This window comes from Pelobates fuscus, chromosome 7, assembly GCF_036172605.1.
Source record: "Pelobates fuscus isolate aPelFus1 chromosome 7, aPelFus1.pri, whole genome shotgun sequence".
Lineage (NCBI taxonomy): Eukaryota > Metazoa > Chordata > Amphibia > Anura > Pelobatidae > Pelobates > Pelobates fuscus.
This window is the reverse complement of record NC_086323.1, coordinates 199,931,115-199,945,790: the sequence shown is the minus strand read 5'-3', so window position 1 is coordinate 199,945,790 and position 14,676 is coordinate 199,931,115. Positions and strand designations below refer to the sequence as shown.

Here is a 14,676-nt window from a genome sequence, read left to right as displayed (position 1 = left end):
CACAGACCCATACACTGACAGATATACTGAAACACACACAGACACATACACTGACAGATGTATTGACACACACAGACATTCTGACACACACACAGGGATACTGACACACACAGACATACTGACACACACAGGCATACTAACATACACACCGACAGGCATGCTGACACACACACACACACACACTGACATACACACAGACATACTGACATACACAAACACACAAAAATACTGACACACACAGGCACACAGACATACTGACATACACACACACTGACATACACACACACACAGACATACTGACATACACACACAAACATACTGACATACACACACACAAACATACTGACACACACACACACACAGACATACTGACATACACACACACACACATAGACATACTGACACACACACACAGAGACACTGACATACACACACAGACATACTGACACACACACACAGACATACTGACACACACACACAGACATACTGACACACACACACAGACATACTGACACACACACACACACACACACACACAGACATACTGACATACACACACACACACAGACACACTGACACACACACACACACACACATACATACTGACACACACACACAGACATACTGACACACACACACACAGACATACTGACACACACACACACACACACATACTGACACACACACACACAGACATACCGACACACACACACACACAAACACACAGAGACATACTGACACACACACACACAGACATACTGACACACACACACACAGACATACTGACACACAAAGACACATTTAGCCACCCTCCAGGTTCTTACCTTTTCCTGGAGGGTGGTTTCCCTGGGGTCCAGTGGCAGGCTGAGGCAGATGGGAGTTCTCCTCTGGAATTCCCCTCCTCCTGCCTTTCTCCTCCCGCGCGGCTATTATCTCCGGTGGGAGGAAGTGACGCGCGGCACTCACTTCCTGCCAGCCGGTACAGGAAGGGGCCCGGTCGCGCTGTTTAAGCGTCACAGCGCCCGACCGGGCCCCTGCTCACACATGCTTACCGGGTGGCCCTAAGTGCATGGGCCACCCGGGGGGCCTCCTTAGTTGGCGGGCCGGTGCGGCCGGGTACATGGGGGCTGCGCAAATCGCGGGGCCCACGGGGCAGCTGCTCTGGGGCCCCCCAAGAGCAACTGGGCCCGGGGCAGCTGCCCCGTTTGCCCCACGTTAAAGACGGCCCTGGTAAGAGAGTACCTGAATTTGTCTTGTGGCGTGTGTAAATGTAGCAAGAGGAGTGCTTCTATGCTAAATAGAATGTTTAAGCTAGTTCCTAGGCGTACTGCATTCCACACCACTTTCCAGAATCCTGTAATCAGAGTGCATGACCACCATATATGTTGGAATGTACCTCTCTCAAGTTTACATCTCCAGCACTCGGGAGACTTAGTCGGGTCGTATCTATGTACATCTACCGGTGTAGTGTACCAATTTGATATACATTTGTAATTTATCTCCTGTAAAGGGACACTAGAATGTGCATGGAAACTGGTCTTAAATATAGTGTTCCATTCTGCCTCCCCTAGCTCGGTGTGTAGGTGTGTTTCCCACGTTCTGTGAAATAAGGTAGTCGGGTGTGCGTTTGATCTTGGAGCAATTCGTAACATGTTTGTTTGGGTGGGATTTTGTCTTGCAGGCATAGTTGCTCAAACTTCGTCCTCTTCCTAGGGGTCCAGCTCAGTAGGGCCTGTGCTCTTAGAAAGTGTCGTAGTTGTTCGTATTGGAAGTTTTGCATTAGAGTAGGTGGTGTACTGGCCATCAGAAGAGATAGATGGGCTAATTGTCCATCTGCTATGACCTCAGCTAATTTTATAGGGCCCGCAGGGTCCATGCTATTTTGAGGTTTTAATACTAAACCGCTTTTCCCAGCCGGGAAGTTCGGATTGCCTGTTATTGGGTAGTGTGGTGAGGGAGTTGGAGCTATGTCTTTACCGGAGAGAATCTTCTCCCATACTTTAATGGTGGGAGATATGGTTGGGTGGTTTGGAACTTTCCAGTCATTGGGAGCAGTTAAAAGCCATGGCAGCGTCCGGAGTGATATCCCTAACTGGGCCTGTTCTATAGGTATCCATAGCTTGGATGGTAACTGGTGTGACCAGTCGATTACGCGGCCCATATGTATGGCTTGATAGTACAGCCAAACGTCTGGAAGACCTATCCCTCCTTTGTCTTTAGGCCTAGTAAGAATAGTATAACGTAGTCTTGGCCGTTTGTTAGCCCATATGAATTTGGTAAAAAGGGTCTGTATTTTCTTGAAAAACATGCGCGGAATGGAAATTGGGAGAGTGTTTAAAAGATAGAGCAGTCTTGGAAGCCCCTCTGGCTAATTTAACATCAAAGTTTGGGTGAAATTGCTACTGTAATGGATCACCTGGCATCCCGACTGGGTACCTCCGTTGAAGGATACTCCTAGCACTTCCTGAGGACTCCAAGCACTGCAGCAGACCCCACAACCATAAGAATGAATTCTCTCAAGCATATAAATGCCGTAAGCAGCTGAACAGGAAAAGCATACAATCAGCTTACACTCCTGGCAATCAGCATACAATCCAATTCCATCAATAACGAGACGACACTTCGTTTTGAGGTCAAGCAGAACTGACTGAGCTGTGGGTTTATTGTTCTTATATACACATTAGTACCACCCACAGGGTTTTGGAAAACAACCAATAAACACGTACAATACACTCAGACACTCCCACACAAAATCCTCCCCTCTGCCTGTGATACAATTACCTTACACAATGGGTAATATAATTATCACAGACAGAGAAATACAGTTTCATAAAACACATCACAGGGACCCCAAAACATGCAATAACCACATGCAATAAATATATCCTTGGAACCGGGGGATCTGGGTGAACCACATATCCAAAATTCACCCAGATCCGTTCAGTACTTTGGAAGATACAGCTTAATGCAGATTCCACAGAACATATGCAGGCTATATGAAAAACAATTACTGTATAATGTGTCCCCTGTTGTATAGTCCAAAACCACCGCACGATGTCTCTGTGCACCAAATACTGGCGAGATGGCACCGTGTTGAAAAGTCCAAACAGTGTCTGTGAGTTAAAATGGCCGCCATCCATTGTTCTCACCATGTGCTTCATCCATTGTTCTCACCATGTGCCTCTGATACATGAAATGGTGGCCACCCAGTAACTCCACAGTATGTCCCAGATGGTTCTTAAAGGGCCAGCAGCAGCACAACGCAAATCCATTATGCCCAAATCATGTATTTAAAGGGAAATACATCCCAGGGGCCATAGTCACATGGCAGGAGGCTGGCAATCAGTGTTTTCCAATGCCCAGTGGTGAGGTCAGTTTCGCCATAGCTAGCCCTGTCTCTGCGGCCAGCGTTCGTTAGTCGAACGCCACGTGGCAGAGAAAACCATGGCCATCTTTGTTCATGCGAACAAAGGCAGCGGGACCTGGTCATCAAGTGCATGGAACTGAAAACGGGCACTCGACTTCCCGAACACCGGTCCCAAACAGAAGAGCACTATTTGGTACTTTGGTGAATTCGACAGAGGGGAACGAACGCTGCTAGGAGCCAGAGGGATCCATTCGGTATTTTTATTAATTTTTATGTTTTTTCAGTCACAAGAGACTTCCATAAATTTTGCGAACCCCTGAACCGATCTGGATGAAATTCGGATATCTTGGTCACCCAGATCAGGGCTATCAGGGGACACATAATGAATTATCTCCTGGGCTAGGGGAGGGAATTGTAGGTGTGTGTTAACGTTTTATGGCCTGTCATTGGTTATTGTTTGTCCCTCCCTGAGGGCTGTCCCCTTGCATGGGGACTTGCATAAAAGCAGTGTGTACCCATTAAAGGAAAGTTCATTTTGTACCCTTATTCTTGACTTCGGCTGATGTTTGGGGATTTGTGTGTTTCACCAAGGGAATCGTCTTGTGGAACTGGGGGAATTACTATTGAATTTGTCTACCTGATCTACCGAACAGAGAGGTATAATCACTAGGCTCTGGCGGTTCGGGAGGAAACTACCATATAAGGTTTAAATACACTTGGTTTCCTTACAACTGGTGGCAAGCGGCGGGATTCGAATCCCGAACGGACGTTCCAAACAAGCAAAGGAATGAATGGCTCAGCAGTACCAGCGACTTAAGAGAACCACGCTGAAAGACAGGAAGCCTAAAACTGTGGAGGAAGCAGCCATATTGGCAGATGAGCACCAGGATAACAGGAGGCGAGAACAAGGGGTGAGCCAACCTGCTTTTAAGCTCCCCTACCCAGCACCAGCAACTTCTGCACCACCTAGAGCTCCCCTAAGTAATCCACCACACAGCTCAGCAGCAACACCACGACCTCCTGCAGTGTGCCATTATTGCAAACAACCTGGACACTATAAAAACCAGTGCCCTCGTTTGAACCGGGGAAGCTGGGAAAGGCAACCTCCACAGCAACAACCCAGGGCCGCTGCTCATTGTGTACAGCAGGAGAGTGCACCTTTTGTTCCTAACCATGAAGAACAGTGGAGTGTGTTACACGAGGTCAACCCCATGCAAGCTGGAGGCGACAACCGGGACCACCACCGTCAGTGAATTACAGTAGAATTACAGTAGATGGTGTGGGGGCCCGAGTTTTGAGAGACTCTGGGGCCACCCTAACCATGGTACAACCACACACAGTCAAGGCCCAGACTCGCACCGGTCGCACTGTGGCTGTAAGAGTAGCCAGAGGTGCCATCCACAGATTGCCTACAGCAAAGGTCCTTGAGGATTGGGGTTCAGGGTCGAAACAATTGGAGGTTGGCATTATGCAGGAGCTGCAAGCCGAAGTACTGTTGGGGAATGATGTGGGCTGTTTAACCTCCCAATCAGCACGAGACACTTCGTCCGAAGCATACCTGGTTACCACCCGAGCTCAAGCCAGACTGGACAGGCTACCTGACCCCCCTTCCACTTTCTTGGACATGCCCCAGGGGATTGAGCAGGAACAGAGAACAGACCCCACTCTAGACGGGTATAGGAAGACAGTAGATGGTAATAAGGGAGACAACCCACACGAAAGGTTTGAGTGGCACAAAGGACTGCTGTATAGGGTGACAGAAGGGGTGGGACATGGGACCACGCAGGTTACTAAAAGGCAGCTATTAGTACCCCGCAAGTTTAGAGCCGAGTTATTAAGGCTCAGCCATGATATTCCCCTAGCAGGACATTTGGGGGTTAAGAAAACCAGAGACCGGTTGACCCAAACATTCTTCTATATTCTATACTATATATTCTTCTATACTCAAGATCTTAAATATTACTGTAGGACATGTGACATTTGCCAAAAGATAGGGAAACGGGGTGACAACCAGAAAGCTAAACTCCACCCGTTGCCCATTATTGAAGAACCTTTCCACCGAGTAGCGGTAGACTTAATAGGACCCCTCAGCCGGCCCAGTCAGTCCGGCAAAAAGTTCATCTTTACCGTAGTGGATTATGCCGCTATGTACCCTGAAGCAGTAGCCCTTCCCAATATAGAGGCAGAGAACGTGGCCGAGGACCTAGTCAAAATATTTTCCCGGGTAGGTTTTCCCCAGGAGATCCTATCCGACCGGGGGACTCAGTTCACAGCTCTCCTGACGCAACAACTGTGGCAGAGCTGTGGAGTGAAAGCCCTATTTAGCGCTCCCTATCACCCCCAGACCAATGGACTCTGTGAACGTTTTAATGGCACGCTCAAACAAATGCTGAAAACGTTTGCAGAGTCCTGCAGGAATTGGGAAAAGTATCTTCCCCATCTTCTGTTCGCCTACCGTGAAGTGCCCCAGGCATCCACGGGGTTTTCCCCCTTCGAACTCCTGTTCGGGAGAAAAGTTCGGGGCCCCCTGGATCTCGTACGGGAACACTGGGAGGGCAACACAGATGATGGGGGAGTCCCTATCGTTCAGTACGTCCTGGAGTTCCGAAACCGACTGCGGACACTCACCGAATCTGTTCGGGAGAATCTGCAGGCGGCTCAGGATTACCAGAAGTGGTATGACAGGGGTGCCCGAGATAGGGTCTTAGACATAGGCCAGAAAGTGCTAGCCTTGAGACCCGCAAAGAAAGATAAGCTGCAGGCGGCCTGGCAGAGGCCCTTTAGGGTGGTAGAGAGGATAAGTGATACCACCTACATTGTAAGTAAATGTTCAGATTAAAGGCTGACCAAAGCCTTTCACGTAAACATGCTCAAACCTTACTACTAGAGAACTGAAGATGTGGGCGCAGTATGTGCTCCCTCCATGGAAGATAGTGAGGGACTCCCCCTCCCCGATCTGTTAGACCCCTCGCCTTGTAGCATTGACCAAGTCAGCTTGGGTCAGAACCTTAACCCCCTAGAGCGAGGGGAAGCATCGCAGCTGCTCCAGGAATACCATGTTTTCAGCCATCCCAGGCTATATCTCCGCTGCGGTACACCGGGTAGAAACCCAGGGAGAAACGCCGCTACGGCAGCAGCCCTATCATATTCCTGAGGCAGTTCACGAAAGTATGCTCGCTGAAATCAGAGATATGCTCAAGTTAGGGGTAATAGACCCCCCCCCCCCAAAGTCCTTGGGCTTCGCCGGTAGTCCTAGTACTGAAGTGCGATGGCACCACGCGCTTCTGTGTAGACTATCGGATGCCCAGAATAGATGAGTTACTTGACTGTATGGCTGGGGGGAATTACTTGACCACCCTGGACTTGTGCAAGGGGTACTGGCAGATCCCCCTGGAGACTGCAGCCATACCAAAGTCAGCATTTGTCACTCCTTTTGGGCTATACAAATTTAAGGTTATGCCCTTTGGGATGAAGAATGCTCCAGCTACCTTTCAGCAAGGAAAGGAATGATGTATAATACTTCTGTAGGAGAATTAACTTGTCTAGGGCAAAAAGCTTATGATGATGATACAAAGAATACAACTTGGTGGTCGGCTTCAAATGTCTCAGAACCATCTAACCCGTTTGCTAGATACGCCAATTTAAAGGATGTGTGGTTTGATCTATCCATCACATCTACCTGGAGAGCCCCAGCAAATTTGTACTGGATCTGTGGTAAGAAAGCCTATTCGGAGTTGCCACAGGACTGGGAAGGGGCATGTGTGTTGGGTATGCTCAAACCATCCTTCTTCTTGTTACCGATTGAAACAGGTGAGACTTTAGGTGTTAAAGTGTATGATGTGAATCATAGGAAGAAAAGGGGACCCATAGAGATAGGTGCCTGGGAAGATAATGAATGGCCTCCCCAGCGTATTATAGATTACTATGGGCCAGCCACGTGGGCAGAAGATGGTACCTTTGGTTATAGAACCCCTATTTATATGCTCAACCGTATTATAAGACTACAGGCGGTGGTTGAGATTATTACTAACGAGACATCACAAGCGAAGCATAATACCAGGATGAGGACAGCAGTCTACCAAAATAGATTAGCCTTGGACTACCTTTTGGCAGTAGAGGGAGGTGTATGTGGGAAGTTTAAGCTGAGCAATTGCTGTCTTCAAATAGATGACGAAGGGCAAGCAATAGCTGAGCTTACTAGCCATATGGTTAAACTAGCGCATGTGCCTACTCAGGTATGGAAAGGGTATAATCCAAGTAGTTGGTTTGGTAGCTGGTATGAGTGGTTTGGAGGGCTTAAGGCAGTGGTAGGTGGAGTCCTACTGATTTTAATGTTGTGTCTACTCCTGCCGTGTCTTATACCCTTAGTAGTTAGGTCTGTGCAAAGCCTGATAGAAAATATAGCAGAGAGGAAGGCTGCTGCACAGATAATGGCAATTTATAAATATGAGGCTCTAGATCAGGGAGAACCAATGCAGGAAGATGAGTGTTGAAGATTCACATCATAAGTTAAGTCTGGTCTGGTTCAGGGTAACTTGCGGTGTATGCAAACTAAGGTTAAGTGATGCCTCAAGTAATTGTGAAATATCAAGAGGCATCAAAGGGGGGAATGTGGTGGAATCTCGGTAAAAATAAATTTAGTAGGCCGAGATTACCACGTGGCATGTGTACGTGCATATGCTGACGTATCGATCAGTTGGTTGCACGAGGCAAGATATGATCAGTAGTGTACGGAGCATGTGCAAGAATACAGGATGTAGTATTCCCCTCCTCCATTGTGCTGGACAAGCCATGCGGTCAAGCAGAAAGTTAATTCTTACTTGTATTGATTGGTCAAGAGAATGTGCGGGTGGAGTTTAATATGGGAGGAGTTATGTGCCTATATAAGGAGCCTGCACTATTGTCCGGGGCTCAGAACTTGTGGTATTTTGGTGACGTTAGTCCCTCTGAGTCCCGATCGGTGATCCAATAAAGAATATCTTCCTTCCTGAAGAAACCTGTGTCCATCTCTCTGTGCTTCGCTTCCGTCAGTTTCTCCGGTATCATTATTATACAGAGCGACATGTTTATGATCAGTGTATAGATACTCAGTATTATTATACAGAGTAACATCTTTATTATCAGCGTATAGATACTCAGTATTATTATACAGACTAGTGATTACATTATTATGTGGATACTGTGGTGTAAACCAGCAGTCCCCTCTAGGGAAGCTTTGCACAATGCACAGTTTTTCCCTAACCAGCTCCTGTAGTAATTGTGCAAGGCATGCTGGGATGGATACACCCCCTAGATTTGCTCTCTCTTCCCTGTGTGTGAATGGAGTTCGGCCATGTTGGGTGTATGTTACAGCAGGAATGTGTATATCAACAAAGGGATCGAACATAATATGTGACTTGTGATCAATAAATCCTGGCTGATTAATAGACGGTATGTTATTGTAAGCCAGCTATCATCAAACATAACAGCTACTCGGTATCATTATACAGAGCAACATGTTTATTATCAGCGTATAGATACTCGGTATTATTATACAGAGCGACATGTTTATTATCAGCGTATAGATACTCAGTATTATTATACAGAGCGACATGTTTATTATCAGCGTATAGATACTCACTATTATTATACAGAGCGACATGTTCATGATAAGTGTATAGATACTCAGTATTATTATACAGAGCGACATGTTTATTATCAGCGTATAGATACTCAGTATTATTATGCAGAGCGACATGTTTATTATCAGCGTATAGATACTCAGTATTATTATGCAGAGCGACATGTTTATTTTCAGCGTATAGATACTCTGTATTATTATACAGAGCGACATGTTTATTATCAGCGTATAGATACTCAGTATTATTATGCAGAGTGACATGTTTATTATCAGCGTATAGATACTCAGTATTATTATGCAGAGCGACATGTTTATTATCAGCGTAAAGATACTCTGTATTATTATACAGAGCGACATGTTTATTATCAGCGTATAGATACTCGGTATTATTATACAGAGCGACATGTTTATTATCAGCGTATAGATACTCAGTATTATTATACAGAGACATGTTTATTATCAGCGTATAGATACTCGGTATTATTATACAGAGCGACATGTTTGTTATCAGTGTATAGATACTCAGTATTATTATACAGAGCAAGATGTTTATTATCAGCGTATAAATACTCAGTATTATTATACAGAGTGACATGTTTATTATCAGCGTATAGATACTCAGTATTATTATACAGACTAGTTACTACATTATTATGTGGATACTGTGGTGTATACCCGCAGTCCCCTTTAAGGAAGCTTTGCACATTTCACAGTTTGTCCCTAACCAGCTCCTGTAGTAAGTGTGCAAGGCATGCTGGGATGGATACACCCCCTAGATTTGCTCTCTCTTCCCAGTGTGTGTATGGAGGTCGGCCATGTTGGGTGTATGTTACAGCAGTAATGTGTATATCAACAAAGGGATCGAACATAATATGTGACTTGTGATCAATAAATCCTGGCTGATTAATAGACGGTATGTTATTGTAAGTCAGCTATCATCAAACATAACAGGTACTCGGTATCATTATACATAGCGACATGTTTATTATCAGAGTATAGATACTCAGTATTATTATACAGAGCAACATGTTTATTATCAGCGTATAGATACTCATTATTATTATACAGAGCGACATCTTTATTATCAGCGTATAGATTCTCAGTATTATTATACAGAGCGATATGTTTATTATCAGTGTATAGATACTCATTATTATTATACAGAGCGACATCTTTATTATCAGCGTATAGATTCTCAGTATTATTATACAGAGCAACATGTTTATTATCAGTGTATAGATACTCTGTATTATTATACAGGGTGACATGTTTATTATCAGCGTATAGCTACTCGGTATTATTATACAGAGTAACATCTTTATTATCAGCGTATAGATACTCAGTATTATTATACAGAGCGACATGTTTATTATAAGTGTATAGATACTCAGTATTATTATACAGAGCGACATGTTTATTATAAGCGTATAGATACTCATTATTATTATACAGAGCGACATGTTTATTATCAGCGTATAGATACTCAGTATTATTATGCAGAGCGACATGTTTATTATCAGCGTATAGATACTCAGTATTATTATGCAGAGCGTCATGTTTATTATCAGCGTATAGATACTCAGTATTATTATACAGAGCGACATGTTTATTATAAGTGTATAGATACTCAGTATTATTATACAGAGCGACATGTTTATTATCAGCGTATAGATACTCGGTATTATTATACAGAGCGACATGTTTATTATCAGCGTATAGATACTCAGTATTATTATGCAGAGCGACATGTTTATTATCAGCGTATAGATACTCTGTATTATTATGCAGAGCGACATGTTTATTATCAGCGTATAGATACTCTGTATTATTATACAGAGCGACATGTTTATTATCAGCGTATAGATACTCGGTATTATTATACAGAGCGACATGTTTATTATCAGCGTATAGATACTCAGTATTATTATACAGAGAGACATGTTTATTATCAGCGTATAGATACTCCGTTTTATTATATACAGAGACATGTTTATTATCAGCGTATAGATACTCCATTTTATTATACAGACGGACATGTTTATTATCAATGTATAGATACTCAGTATTATTTTACAGAGCGACATGTTTATTATCAGTGTATAGATACTCCGTATCATTATACAGAGCGAGATGTTTTTATTATCAGTGTATCACTACTCAGTATCATACAGAGTGATATGTTCATTATCCGTGTATAGATACTCAAATTATTATACAGAGCGACATGTTTATTATCAGCGCATAGATACTCAGGATTATTATACAGAGCGACATGTTTGTTATCAGTGTATAGATACTCAGTATTATTATACAGAGAGACATGTTTATTATCAGCGTATAGACACTCAGTATTATTATACAGAGCGCCATGTTTATTATCAGTGTATAGATACTCAGTATTATTATACAGACTAGTTACTACATTATTATGTGGATACTGTGGTGTATACCCGCAGTCCCCTTTAAGGAAGCTTTGCACATTGCACAGTTTTTCCCTAACCAGCTCCTTAGGAAGTGTGCAAGGCATGCTGGGATGGATACACCCCCTAGATTTGCTCTCTCTTCCCAGTGTGTGTATGTAGTTCAGCCATGTTGGGTGTATGTTACAGTAGGAATGTGGATATCAACAAAGGGATCAAACATGATATGTGACTTGTGATCAATTAATCCTGGCTGATTAACCCCTTAACGCCGTTACGCCGTTCTATGTCAATACCATTTAAATGGGCTTTAAAGCCGTTATGGCGGCATAGAATGCCCCAAGGTCTCTCTGCCCCAGGAGCCTCCAGCTTCTCGCCTCCAACGCGATCCTATTCGGGAGGACTGCCTGAGAGCCCAGGCAGCCCTCCCCCGGCAAATATGGCAGTGGATCTGCCAGCTGGGTGACTGTCTGAAATGTCACAGTCTGGTGGGAAGAATAATAAAAACAAATTATTACACATGTTAAAATTAAATAAAAGTGAGTGTGTGTGTGTGTGTTTGTATATTTATGTATATATCTAAAATATACATCTTATATATGTAATGTGATACGTAATGTATTTTAATGTTAATATAAGTACGTATATTAATCTTAAAATACACTTAGAATGATGTTACATACATATATATAATATATATTTATGTTTTGAGAAATAAAAAAAACGGGATGCACTCACATATCTTCATATAGGTGAAAAATTGTGCTTTATTAATACATGAGGTGTATACAAAAATCGACCGGCGTTTCGACTCTGCCGGGTCTTTTTCAAGATCACTGAATACAAGTCATAAATGTGCTTATATATAAAATATGAAAAGTAACACTTACCAATAGTGATGTCGCGAACTTGCCGCGAACGGTTCGCCACGAACCGTTCGCGGTGAACTCCGGTCAGCTGACACATCCCTGCCAATCTCCGGCAGACCCTCCCTCCAAGACCCTTCTACTTCCTGGACAGCATCCATGTTGAAGGCAGCTTCAACATGGATGCTGTCCATGAGGTGAGAGGGTCTGGGAGGGAGCGTCTGCCGGAGATTGGCAGGGATGTGTCAGCTGACCGGAGTTCACCGCAAACAGTTCGTGGCGAACCGTTCGCGGCAAGTTCACGAACGGTTCGGGACATCACTACTTACCAATCAATAAGGTGAAGTGAAGTGTCTCTGCCCGTTACCACCCGGAAGTGAATGGAAACCGCTGGTGACGTCACGTAATCTAGACGCACGGCGGGGTTGTGTGGTTACCATAGTGACAGTATAGAAAACTGTGAACGAAGTGATTATTGGGTATAAGAAGACCACTATGGAGGAAGAAAATCGATATGGTATAAAAGAGAATAATCATGGCAAATAATGTAAAATAAAAAAAAAATTAATAAATAAGAGTAGACTAAAATCCAGTGAATGTGAAAAAGTGCAAAACATGACAAAATAAAAATGATCAAACCATCTCGTGCGTAGTGGCTTAGTGAAAAAGGGCATGTGAAGTCTACTCGAAAATAAATCAAGCGTATTCAAAAAAGAGAATCATAATACATGAATAGGTTACGACTAAATAGTACAAAATGCTAGAACAGGTAAGACAAATCAATTTACATCTTGCAAAAATCAGTCATAGGCAAGACACAATGATATTGTGAATTAAACCAGTCCATAATGAATGCGGCGGCGAGGCTCATCTTCCTGTCCGCCCGCACCTCCCATGCCTCACCCTTCTGTCAGTCCCTACATTGGCTTCCTATAAAATATAGAGCTCAATTTAAAATTCTGGTTGTTGCTCTCAAATCTCTACATAATGCTGCTCCCACCTATCTATCCTCCCTTATACACAAGTATGTCCCATCTAGGCCCTTACGATCTGCTGAAGACTTACGTCTATCGTCTGTTCGTACACCCACCTCTGATACTCTCCTTCAAGATTTCTCGAGGGCTGCACCGTTCCTGTGGAACTCGCTTCCCTCCTCCGTTAGATGTTCACCCAGTCTCCACTACTTCAAAAAATCGTTAAAAACCCACTTCTTCATAAAAGCGTATCAATTAAACTGTTAATAGCTCCTAACTGATTCCTCTTCTGCAACTGTCATTAGTCTAATACTATCCTTACCTTTTTGTGTCATTTTACCCCACTCCCTCTAGCATGTAAGCTCATTAAGCAGGGCCCTCAACCCCTCTGTTCCTTTGTGTCCAACTTGTCTTGTTACAACTACATGTCTGTTTGTCCACCCATTGTAAAGCGCTGCGGAATTTGACGGCGCTTTATAAATATAATAATAATAATACACTTACATGACATTCTATATATATCTATATATAATATACAAATAACTGCAAATATTTCTATATAGATAAATATATATAATTACATAAATAACTACATAAGTATACACGTAGAATTTAAATACATATATATACATACAACCCAAGGTATTGCAAATGGGGTATGTCCAGTATTTTTTAGTAGCCACTTGGTCATAAACACTGGCCAAAGTTAGTGTGAATATTTGAAAATGCAAAAAAACAATTTGAACGTCAATTTTGGCTAATGTTTGTGACTAAGTGGTTACTACAAAAGACTGAACATACCCCTGGATTGTCTACTATTGCAAATGGTATGCCATCATGGCGGCCTAGGTCTAGAAGCTGGGGTAAAAGGAAGTCTCTTCCCTGGCGTCCTCCTCTTCTCCGCCTGGGTTCTCCATTTGGATCTTTGGGGAACAGCCTGTGAGGGACCCTGGGGCCACGGGTCATACCAATTTTGCATGTCCATCTGTGGAATATCAAATAACTTGAGGAATTCGGGTATATCACGCACCGTTGTAATGCAACCTTGCGTTCCATGGTGCGATGCTGTAAGGGAGAATGGATATCCCCAGCAGTATCGGTTCTCTTTCGCCTGTAAGGCTTGTGTGATCGGTCGTAAGGCCCTCCTTCCCTCCAATGTTTGCCAAGCCAGATCAGGTAATATTTAGATTTTTGTGGGGGTTGTATTCAGAGCTGGAGAGTTTCATGCTTGGCGTAAAATATCTTCTTTTAAATTGTAGTAATGTATTCTACAAATAATATCTCTCGGAGCTTATTGTGAGAGACCCCGTGGTCTCACTGCTCTATGAGCTCTGTCCATTAATATGGGTGTTTCAATAGGACGTTGTAGGATATAATTGAATAGAGTTTGTAGTATTTCTCTGATATTTTCGGGTTCCCCTTGTGTCTC

At 43.5% G+C, this 14,676-nt stretch overlaps 1 protein-coding gene across 2 annotated transcripts in view; it reads left to right on the top strand.

Annotated features, from left to right (window-relative positions):
- Positions 1-9,797: 9,797 nt before the first annotated feature.
- Positions 9,798-14,676, top strand: part of LOC134568451 (oocyte zinc finger protein XlCOF7.1-like) — an 88,836-nt gene continuing 83,957 nt past the window's right edge. Inside the window, exon 1 of one of the 2 annotated variants that reach the window (XM_063427045.1) lies at positions 9,798-9,900. The gene's annotated coding sequence lies outside the window, so the exon portion shown is untranslated. Of the gene's footprint in view, positions 9,911-14,676 lie in introns of both variants that reach the window. The other variant, XM_063427048.1, reaches the window with a different exon arrangement.